Genomic DNA, 12,283 nt, shown 5'->3' with positions numbered 1-12,283 from the left:
GATAACCGTGGCACGGACAGGATGGGCCGAAATTATCTCCTTCCGTGCTGTAAACGTCTATGAATCTATTATATTCTATAACTTAGAGTACTCCAGATATAGCCTAACTACATCTCTGTACAGTTGAAGAAAAATTTGCATGGATTTATAGTCTATCCCATAATTATAAAGCCTAACACGCCATTAGTTGTTTTGAATATATTTGTAACTTGCAACTGCATTTTAGTGGTATGCGCAGTGGGACTGCAAACCACTTTGGAACTCCATCCTTCCAAGCTGTGCTCCATTTAATTCGTACTCGGATTTATATTTGTGAACTAAAATGGATGACCACACAATTACCTGTTTGGAATTTATCTGCCACTGAATCGTCCTTTCATTTAATCTATCAATATATCTTTATAAGTATACGCTAACATCTGCACTAATTACTATATCACCAATATTTGCATCATCGGCAAACTGGATATCTCGCTGCCAGTTGTGTCTTAATCTTTAAGAAATATAGAATGATACAATGTTTTTAACACTGATATTTTAAAACGTGCCATGCTTTGAGGCCCTGGTAGGGTATGTCGGAAGAGGAAGGTAGGAGTAAGATTTCAGGCCGATGACCCATCTGATACTACAAATATACATCATGCAACTGTGCGCTGTTTTCAGACAGTAACAGCACGAGCTTGCATTCCCGTAGCATCTTTCACGAACATGGAATGACCGAATTGCCCGCCGTTGCTCAGTTTGAGTTCCGACAGTACCACCAGCCTCGAGACATCATTACAGCCTTGGTCCAAATAATGCCAAAAGTGATTAATTCTAAAATGAGGCGAGAGTGATTGGCCTTGACATCAAAGCAGTATTTGGCAGAATGTTTCATCAAGGAGGCTACTAACGTTGAAGTCATTGCGTGGTTAATCTTCACTGCTGGAGACATACCTAGCCTAAAAGAAGGTGGTTGTGGATTTTCGACGCCAATCATCTCAGCCCAGGATATCGCTGCAGGATATCATCATCACCAGCTTCATCAATGACTAGCCCTCCATCATAAGGTCAGAAGTGGGCATGATCTCTAAAGATTGATTTTTCCAACTCGAGTATCAACTCCGCAGATAATGAACCATGAATTATATCGCCTTTCCATTATTGTGCGGTGTGAAAATCTTGGAACTCATTCTACAACAGCACATTGGCAGTACCATAATCTCAGTGACTGAACCACAGAGCCATAGAAATTTACAGCACAGAAGGAAACCATTTAGCCCATTGCGTCCTTGCTGATGGACAAAGCATTATCCTGCCAAATCCAATTTCAAGCTCTTGGACCATAGCCATTAAGTGGATATCCAAGTATGGCAGTGGTTCACGAAGTTTGTACATCACTACCTTCTTAAACGCAATTAAGGTTGGGCAATAAATGTCAGCCTTCCTAGCTACGCCCACATCCACTGAATTAATATTTTATTCAAACGTGTTTTACAGAAAATTAAGTACTTCTTGAAGTGTAGTCACTTGATGTGCTGTAGGGCAATACGGCCGCCAATTACCACACAGCAAGATCCCATCGATACAGATATGTGCAGGAAATAAAATAGCATTCCCCACCTCATGAAATCATAGACTCGGAGAAGTTTGCATCAGGGAAGGGGGTCATTCGGCCCATCCTGTCTCGGCCAATCGAAATAGCTATCAAGCCTATCGCACTTCCCAGCTCTTGATATGTAGCGTTGCAGATTAGGGTCATTCAATCCATATACAAGTACTGCTTAAATGTGATGAGGGATTGTGTCTCCACCAACTTTTCAGTCAGTGAGCTCCAGACCCAAATTCATTCTGGGCGAAAAAATTTCTCCACGACTTTCGTGTAATCCTTTTACCAATTACTTTAAATCTATGCCCCTTGGTTATTGACCTCTCTGCTCAGGGGCATAGGTGTTTCTTCTGCACACTATCTCGGCCCCGCATAATGTTATACACATCAATTATGTCACCACTTATCCTCATCTGTTCGAAAGAAAACAACCCCAATCTTTCCCCATAACCAAAACTAACCAGTCCTGGGAACATCCACAACAACAGAGGAAACAAATGGAAGTGGAGGAGAATTGTTTGATTTGAAACTGTGAGTTGTTGTGATCTGTAAAGCACTGCCTGAAAGGGTGGTGAATCATAGAGTCATCGATTCTTAGAATTGTTACAGCACGGATGAAGAAAATTCAGCCCGTAGAGCCCGTGCTGACCCTCGGCTAGTCTCACCCCGTCATTTCCCCGTAGCACTGCAGATTAAATTGTAACCCTCAAAATGGAATTGGATAAATGCTTGAAGAAGCACATTTTGCAGGGCGTTGTGGAAAGAGCTGCGTCTAATTGGATAGCTCGTTCAAGAGTACGATGGACCAAGTATTCTCCATTGGTAATGTATGATTTTATGAAATGTTTTATGATAGTTTCATATAAATGACGCTGGTCATTTGCCCGTTCCACTATACCACTTTATTTTTTTGTATATGCGTCTGTGCTTAGACAACGGAATTGAAATGATGTGGGATTCTGTAGCAATTCTTCGCAAGTCACATAGCTAATCAAGGCGCGGTGGCCAAGTGGTAAGGCGTCGGTCCCGTAAACCGAAGATCATGGGTTCGATTTTCTATTCTAAGGAGAGAAATCCCAGCTTCACCAGTCTCTTCGTATAAATGAGGTCCCCAGCTCTGGCAGTATTCTAGTGAATCTATTCTGCCAAAGGCTTGACTTCTTCCCTAAAGCGTGTTGTCACGAACTGAACGCAATATTGCAGCTAAAGCCTCAAAATTGTTTGGCATATTTTCCTTGTCTTTATACCTTATTCGTCTATTAACAAAGGAAAAGTCCTCATGTCTTCCAGATCCTGCCCCCTCTTTAAAATTGTACGATTTGGAGCTGGTTTATACAATACAGGGAGAGCATTCTGACCGGTTTCGAGATCATTGATCTCCAGAGGCGGATGCTTAATAGGGGATTTAAATGTTCATGTATAAATCTGGCCCCGTTAAAATAGTATCATTATTTCATATTGCCTCTCCTCATCCTACCAAAATGTATCACTTCACAATTCTCTGCGTTAACTTACATCTGCTATGTGTCTGTTCATTTCACCAGTCGGTTATTTTCATTCTCCCTCTTTGTAGCAATTACTATCTGCTTTGTGCCCCTTAGCTTTTCTTTGTAACTTTCCCATTCACTAGGATCTGTGCTATTTTTTGCATTTGTGTACGCTTTTAATTTTAGTTTAACGTGGTCCCTTACCTCTTTCGTCGCCCATGCCTGTTTTTTTTGGCCCCCAGTGGTATACACTGATTCTGTACCACATTTAATTATTTTTAACACCTCCTATCGTTTTACCAATTCACAGATTTTCCCAGTTTGTTGTGGACAGTCTCTGTCTCAGCCCCTTGAAGTCGGTCTTACAGAAATCTAGAACGGTAGTAGCTATTTCACGTAGCTCCCTGTCAAACGTTACGTTGAAGTCGATCATGTTTTGATCGCTATTAAATACATGTTCACTTACGCTTAGGCTGTTGAATAAACCCGGCTCGTTACTCATTACTAAATATAAATTGGCATGTCCCTTGTTCGTTCTGGAACATATTGTTGCAGAACTAGCCCGGACACACTCAAGAATACACAATCTTTCTGACAGGTGTTAGTCCGATTATCCCAATATATATGAACATTTAAATCCCCTATTAAACCACACTGTCTTTATTGCACACTTGTCTAATCTCTAAATTTATATATTCTAGTACTTCACAGCTGTGACTAGGGGGCCTATACACAACTCCCACTATTGTCTTAAATCCTTTCCTATTTCTTAATTTTACCATAAAGTCTCCACCTCCGGCTCATCTGTAGTTAGATACTCGCTTAGAACTGAATCATAGAATCATAGTTATTTACAGCACGGAAGAAGGATATTTCGGCCCATCCGGTCAACGCCGGCCAACAAAGAGCTATCCAGCGGAATCCCATGTTCCAGCTTTTGGTCCATAGCCCTGTAGGTTATTGCACTTCAAGTGCATACGCAAGCGTGTTTTAAATGCGGTGAGGGTTTCTGCCTCTACCACCCTATCAGGCAGTGAGTTCCAGACTACCAAATTGCTCTGGGTGAAAACATTACCCGTCAAATCCCCTCTAAACTTGCTACCAATTACTTTAATTCTATGTCCCCTGGTTGTTTACCATTCTACTCAGAAAAATAGGCCCTTCCTATCCACTCTCTCCAGGCCCCTCCTAATTTTGTTTCCCCTCAGTTTTTATGCTCCAATGAAAAAAAACCCAGCCTATCGAATCATTACTCATATCCAAAATTCTCCAGTCCAGGCAACATCCTCGTAAATCTCTTTTGCACCCTCTCTAGTGCAATTACATCTTTCCTGTAATGATGTGTACGCAGTAATCTAGCTGTGGCCCAAATAATGTTTTATATAGCTCAAGCATAACTTCACTGCTCTTGTACTATATATCTCGGCTAATAAAGGTAGGTATGCCGAATGCCTTCTCAACCAGCACGTTTTCTGTGAAACCTGAAACAGGGAGACAATGTAAATATTACAACAACTACATCTTTCATTTATGTAGCGCCTTTAACGTAGTAAGACGTCACAGGGCGCTCCACGAAAGCTTAAGACAAATCAAACAACGCTGACACCGAACCACATAAAAGAGAATTTACGACAGATGCCCCAAAGCTTGCTCAACGAGGTAGGCTTTAAGGAGCATCAATCTTGACATCTTTTTGAAACACCCTAACCAGGAATATTAATCAGTGTTATTTCCTCTAGGTCTGAAAGTTGTGAGAAGTTGGCTTTCGAATTGGACCCATGGTGTCGACATCATACGATTACATAGGATATTCAAAGCAAAAACAGGCTATTTGGCCCAAGCTGTCAATATCGACGTTAGTGGTCCACTGGAGCATCCTCCCCTCTTTCCGCATCCAGCACTATCAGCATAGCCCTCCATTTAGTTCTCCCTCATATGTTTATTTAACCGCTCCTTACATGCATCTATAATATTTGATTCAACTTCTCTGGTGGTAGTGAGTTCTACATCCTTACCACACTCTGCGTAAAGAAGATTATTCTTAATTCCCAATTTGATTTGTTGCTGATTTATCTTATATTGATGGTCTCTAGTAATACTTTCTCCAGAAGTGGAAACACTATATCAACTCTATCAAAATCTTTCAAGATATTAAAGAGCTCGATTAGGTAATCCCTCAAACTTCCCATTTCATGAAAAAATAAATTGAGCCTGTCGATTCTTTCCTGATAGAGCACTAACTTCTCTGCACACTATCCAGTGCCCCACTAGTTTCTTTTATAATATAGCGACCAGAATTGCACACAGTACGCCTAATGTGGTCTAACTGTAGAGAGTTCTGCATTGGTCGGATTTGAAACCGGCGTGGCCAGGCTGCCAGGTCTAAGTAAAAGGGGCCTGCACCTAATCATTTGAGTAGACATTTCACAGCCATCCTGTAGTAACTGAAGGCCGTTTGCTTACAGAAGCTATTGTACAATTTCAACATTGTCGATCTGGTTGCACGGCAGGACAGGACGTGATGGGGACTTTTTGCAGCGTATTTCTATACGGATGCAAAAAGCCTGAAATGGAATAGCTGAGTTGTGCTAGTTGGCAGACGAGAGGTTAAGGCGATGGACTGCTAATGGATTGTGCTCATTTTCTTTGTTAAGCGTTTGTTGCTGATAAACCTTCCAAGCATTTGACTGAATCTTACATAAATTAGGCTTTGAATCCAAATCTACTCAAAACTGCAATTTCTTGATAACATTATGATACATACCGTAAATAACCATCTTATCCATTATGCTACGCGCTCACTGAGTAAGTCACGGCGATTTCTTATTTTTTCTTGATATCCCAACTGAATTTACTGACTGGAGGAATTGTATTAACTCCACGTGATCGGCTCGGCTCATCCTTGGGACGAATTGCGAGTGGTGCGAGCAAATTCTGCAACTGAGTCATTACTGTTCTTTAAGGAAGGGAAAATACCCACTACACGTCCTGCTATACAAGTGGGCACAGTCCTATCGAACTCTCATGGTACTTAATCCCCTCTTAGCGGGACCGGAGAACCATTTTCGAGAAGTAGGCTCATGGTCTGCTCAGCAGAAATTCATTGTTCTGCATTGCTCAGACAGCTTTCCAACTGGGCACAGGCATCCAATTGCCGTGCGAGCATTGCTGACTATTCCACGTCAACAATATTAGAATGTCTTTACATAACTAGTTTTGAATATGTGACCTGTATTATCAAATAAGATTTTACAGCATAAATAGCTCCATATTGTCGTCTGTGTCGGCATCCACATAAGGTACACTCTACATTAAGACAACTGTAATCGGTGCTGCTTTATTTCACTGCGAGCGCGAAGGAACATATCTGTGAAGATATTTGCCCCGAATTTACAACATTGCTGTCCTATAGTCCACGTATTACTTTGCCCATTGCTGTCCTTGTTGCAGGTTAGATCAACCCAGGCCGTCCATTTAAACCTGAGAAGTCAATCAGCGAAAACCAAAGAATTACAAGAGGCAGAGATCGGGAGAGTTAGAAAGATGCATGCGAAGACAATAACAGAAAAGATCATTGCAGCTTGAGGGGGAAGCCTTTTGCTTTCTTGAAATGTTGTAAAACCATAAAAGATAATTGGGCGACAGTTTAAACGTGCCTCCCTCCCAGGCGGAGCTCACGCTCTGACAGAGATAAAGGCAGCCCGGCAGCTACAGCTCCTAGTTATTCAAGCACTGAATGGAGCTTTAAACATTGTAGCAGCGAGCAGGTAAACCTGAGTGGATTTCAGGCCCAAAACAATAAACCTTCCGGCTATCACAGGCAGTTGCGGTTTGCTGCAAACTTTTAATTTCCAGCCTCGGAACCAGCCAACTCTGTCCTGCAGGGCTATGGGGAAATGGCGGGGGAGTGGGACTAGCTGAGAGCTGGCACGCTCTGGATGGGACGAATGGCCTCCTGCTGTGCGGTAATCATTCTATTAATTTACAATTGGACTTTTATGGGACTCGACTCGACAAGTTTGAATATTTCTTGAGAACAGAATCAGCGAGAAGTCCAATGCACGAGCCATTTTAACACGGAGCACAACAGTTTTAGTGAAATGTTCAGGAAAATCCTTGTTTCTGTTGAATGTCGTGCAGGAATTATGTAGAGATAACCAATGTGTTTACATATCTTCTCTTTGAAATCGAGTGTGTTTCCGGTACATTCTTATTTACATCAGAGTTATTCATTAAATTTCAAAACGCCTCCACTCCATCTCACATGTCCGTACAATTTTCATCCTCCATTGCAATATTGTGTGCTGGAATAAAAGAGTGAATATATAGGTAACGTTTGGGAGTACATTAATTGTATATTTGAATACTGTCGAAATGTCACAAGCAAAGCCATCAGCTGTAATAGGTGAGGCTCGAGCTCACAACCTCGGCCTTTCTGGGTGCTTACACTGTCATATAAGTACGGCGTCTATCCGATTCCGTCGCTGGAATCGGATGCGAATGCTGTGTGGTATTAGTGCTCCCATCATATATAAGAACATAAGAACATAAGAATTAGGAACAGGAGTAGGCCATCTGGTCCGTCGAGCCTGCTCCGCCATTCAATATGATCATGGCTGATCTGCTGTGGACTCAGCTCCATTTACCCGCCCTCTCGCCGTAACCCTGAATTCCCTTATTGTTTAAAAATCTATCTATCTGTGACTTGAATACATTCAATGAGCTAGCCTCAACTGCTACCTTGGGCAGAGAATTCCACAAATTCACAACCCTCTGTGAGAAGAAATTCCTTCTCAACTCGGTTTTAAATTGGCTCCCCCGTATTTTGAGGCTGTGCCCCCTAGTTCTAGTGATCCCTAGTGGAAACAACGTCTCTGCCTCTTACTTGTCTATCCCTTTCATAATTTTAAATGTTTCCAAATGATCATCCCTCAGCCTTCTGAACTCCAACGAGGCAAGACCCAGTCTACTCAATCTATCATCATATGCTAACCCCCTCATCTGCGGAATCAGCCTAGTGAAACGTCGCTGTACCCCCTCCAAAGCCAGTATATCCTTTTTTCAGTAAGGTGACCAAAACTGTACTCAGTACTCCATGTGCGGCCTTACCAATACCCTATATAGTTGCATCAGGACCTCCCAGCTTTTGTACTCCATCCCTCTCGCAATGAAGGCCAACATTCCATTCGCCTTCCAGATTACCTGCTGCACCTGCAAACTAACTTTTTGGGATTCATGCACAAGGACCCCCAGGACCCTCTGCAACTCAGCATGTTGTAATTTCTCCCCATTCAAATAATATTCCCTTCTACTGATTTTTTTTCCCAAGGTGGATGACCTCACACTTTCCGACATAGTATTCCATCTGCCAAAGCTTAGCCCATTCGCTTCACCTATCCAAATCTCCTTGCAGCCTCTCTGTAGCCTCTACACAACCCGCTTTCCCACTAATCTTTGTGTCATCTGCATATTTAGTTACACTACACTCTGTCCCCTCTTCCAGGTCATCTATGTATATTGCAAACAGTTGTGGTCCCAGCACTGATCCCTGTGGCACACCGCTAACCACCGATTTCCAACCCGAAAAGGACCCATTTATCCCGACTCTCTTTTTTCTGTTCGCCAGCCAATTCTCTAGCCAAGCTGATACATTTACTCTGACTCCGTGTACCTCTATCTTCTGCAGTAATCTTTTATGTGGCACCTTATCGAATGCCTTTTGTAAATCTAGATACACCACATCCATCGGTACACCTCTATCCACCATGGTCGTTATATCCTCAAAGAATTCCAGTAAATTAGTTAAACATGATTTCCCTTTCATGAATCCATGCTGCATCAGCTTGGGTGCACTATTCCCATCTAGATGTCCCGCTATTTCTTTCTTAATGATAGTTTCAAGCATTTTCCCCACTACAGATGTTAAACTAACCGGCCTGTTGATACCTGCCTTTTGTCTGCCCCCTTTGTTAAACAGAGGTGTTACATTAGCTGCTTTCCAATCCGCTGGTACCTCCCAGAATCCAGAGAATTTTGGTAGATTATAACGAATGCATCTGCTATAACTTCCGCCATCTCTTTTAATACTCTGGGATGCATTTCATCAGGACCAGGGGACTTGTCTACCTTGATTCCCATTAGCTTGTCCAGCACTACCCCGCTAGTGATAGTGATTGTCTCAATGTCCTCCCTTCCCACATTCCTGTGACCAGCAATTTTTGGCATTGTTTTTGCGTCTTCCACTGTGAAGACCGAAGCAAAATAATTTTAAGGTCTCAGCCATTTCCGCATCACCCATTACTAAATCCCCCTTCTCATCTTCTAAGGGACTAACATTTACTTTAGTCACGCTTTTCCGTTTTATATATCTGTAAAAGCTTTTACTATCTGTTTTTATGTTTTGTGCAAGTTTACCTTCGTAATCTATTTTTCCTTTCTTTACTGCTTTTTTAGTCATTCTTTGCTTTTGTTTAAAATGTTCCCAATCCTCTAGTTTCCCACTAACCTTGGCCACCTTATACGCATTAATCTTTGATTTGATACTCTCCTTTATTTCCTTGGTTTCCACGGCTGGTTATCCCTTCTCTTACCGCCCTTCTTTTTCACTGGAATATTTTTTTTCCGCACTATGAAAGAGCTCCTTAAAAGTCCTCCACTGTTCCTCATTTGTGCCACCGTTTAGTCTGTGTTTCCAATCTACTTTAGCCAACTCTGCCCTCATCCCACTGTAGTCCCCTTTGTTTAATCATAGTGCACTCGTTTCTGACACAACCTCCTCACCCTCAATCTGTATTACAAATTCAATCATACTGTGATCACACTTTCCGAAATGATCTTTTACTCGGAGATCGTTTATTTTTCCTGTGTCATTACACAGGACCAGATCGAAGATAGCTTTTTCTCTTGTAGTTTATGTTACATATTGTTCTAAGAAACAATCCCTTATGCATTCTATGACTTCCTTTTCCAGGCTACCCCGTGCGATTTGAGTTGACCAATCGATATGTAGGTTAAAATCGCCCATTACTACTGCCGTTCCTTTTTCGCATGCCTCCATTATTCCATTGATTATTGTCCACCCCACCGTGAAGTTATTATTTGGGAGCTTATAAACTTCGCCCACCAGTGACTTTTCCCCCTTACTATCTCTAATCTCCACCCACAATGATTCAACATTTTGTGCATTAGAGCCAATATCGTCTCTCACAACTGACCTGACATCATCCTTTATTAACAGAGCTCCCCGACCTCCTTTCCCTTCTTGTCTAACTTTTCAAATCGTCAACTATCCCTGTATGTTTAATTCTAAGTCTTGGCCACCCTGCAACCACGTTTCTGTAATGGCCACCAAATCATACCCATTCGTAATGATTTGTGCCGTTAACTAATTTACTTTATTTTGAATGCTGCGTGCATTTACGTAGAGTGTTTTAAGCCTAGTTTTTAAACAATGATTTTTAGTTTTGACCCCTCCTGCAGCCCCTTTATATTCAGTGGCCCTTTTTGTTACAGCTGCCTATTCCACCTCTCTTATAATTCCTCCCCTAAAAATCTATCGAGGTTTGGGGCAATTAACATTTTCAAGTTTCATATTGATCGATATTTGTTCGGCACGGTTACGAAGATTTATGGAATCATCGCAGGCAAATGAAATTAAGAATTAGTTAAAAGGGACAGAAACAGAAACAGCTGCAAACAAACGTTGCATTTTATTCATATTTAACAGCAACAATATCCGTGCCACGCGCAACTATGCTGTGGTCAGAGAAAAACGCCCTGAGTTTCCGAAACTCCCGTGGCTTTTCTGTGGCTCACTTTCCTCTCTTCCCTTCCTCCTGCACGCTGCCAGTTTTTAAACCTTGTTTTAAATGTTGGTCTGGGCGAGGGCATTCCGCATTCTCAGAACCATCTCTACCGTTTCATTGCTTGATTTCTACGCTTATTAATTATGAATCTCCTTGAGCTACAATGGTAGCGCTTGCGACAATACAGTAAAATTTGGCTTATTGGTAACACGTTGTGATCATAGTTTGGTTTTGTACAGAATTGAACCTATATCACTCAAGAGGGAATGTTATATTTACAATAAACTATATTGTCTCATAAATTTTGGTTCATTCGCTCCCTAGTGCCAGATGAGGAATTGTTTGATCCCCTCATTTATTTCATGTGGGGAACAGGCACGGTTATTCAATCAGAAATAACCCACAGATTGACACAGGAATAACCGCAGCGAGACAGCGAGACAGACAGCACCGTGGTAAATGGCGGAATCGACAAGAGAGATGGATGAACAGAAAACGGCCTCAGACTCTGAAAAGTGCAAACATCACATGCAAAAGCATCGGCTGCTCCAGGTGAGGCTCGAACTCACAACCTCGGCATTTCCAAAGCCTGTACTGTCATATAAGTACCGCGCGCTAACCGATTGCGCCACTAGAGCTGCATGTACTGTGGTCTTTGTGCTCCCATCATACAGCTGCCTGTTCCACCTGTCTAACAAGGAGGAAGACAATGAATCATCGAATCATTCAACACAGAAGGAAGCTTTTCATCCCATCGTGTCGATGCTGGATCTCTGCAAGAAGCCTTCAGTTATTGAGACTCCATAGATTTTCACCATAGACGTGTTTTATTATTTGTGTAATGTTTTGTTATTTGTAATGAATTTGGATGTCTGTGCGGGAACTTTATAAATATATTTATGCATCTATCTGTGAGTTGTAAATTAAATTGTGTGGAACATTGATAATAAAATTATATGTGTTCATATATGTGTTATTATAAATCTATTTGTTTTTATGTCTGTTTCAGTTATGAATTTATCTCTAAGTATCTCTGTGCTTATAATTGTATTTACGTTTATTTGCGAGGTGTTTACAATTAGCATAGATACAAAGGTATACACAGAGAATACATTTATAACAAACATAGATGCTCCACAATACTATTATAAATAACTTTGTTGCATTCAAATACATAAACATGATCACAGATATACAAAATATAATTATATCCCACAGAACATATTGCAACTTAACACAAGACACCAAAATATATTTAGAGCTGTCACTGATCAAACAACATTTTACTCTCTGCGGTCCTCACCAAATTTTGCTGTGCCTGTGTTTCCTCTGCTTGTGCTCGGTGTCGGAGAAGGTTTGGCTGTGCCGTGGTATATCGTTTCCCAAGGATGGGCTGAAATGCG

At 41.6% G+C, this 12,283-nt stretch overlaps 1 non-coding gene across 1 annotated transcript; it reads right to left on the bottom strand.

Moving 5' to 3' along the window:
- Positions 1-11,424: 11,424 nt before the first annotated feature.
- Positions 11,425-11,518, bottom strand: trnai-uau (transfer RNA isoleucine (anticodon UAU)). Its single transcript has 2 exons — positions 11,481-11,518; positions 11,425-11,460 (listed from the first exon to the last, which is right to left on the bottom strand). It is a non-coding gene; the product is annotated as a tRNA-Ile (tRNA).
- Positions 11,519-12,283: the final 765 nt, after the last annotated feature.

Source organism: Pristiophorus japonicus, unplaced genomic scaffold (genome assembly GCF_044704955.1).
Source record: "Pristiophorus japonicus isolate sPriJap1 unplaced genomic scaffold, sPriJap1.hap1 HAP1_SCAFFOLD_33, whole genome shotgun sequence".
NCBI classification, from domain to species: domain Eukaryota; kingdom Metazoa; phylum Chordata; class Chondrichthyes; family Pristiophoridae; genus Pristiophorus; species Pristiophorus japonicus.
This window is presented reverse-complemented; position numbering and strand designations above follow the sequence as displayed.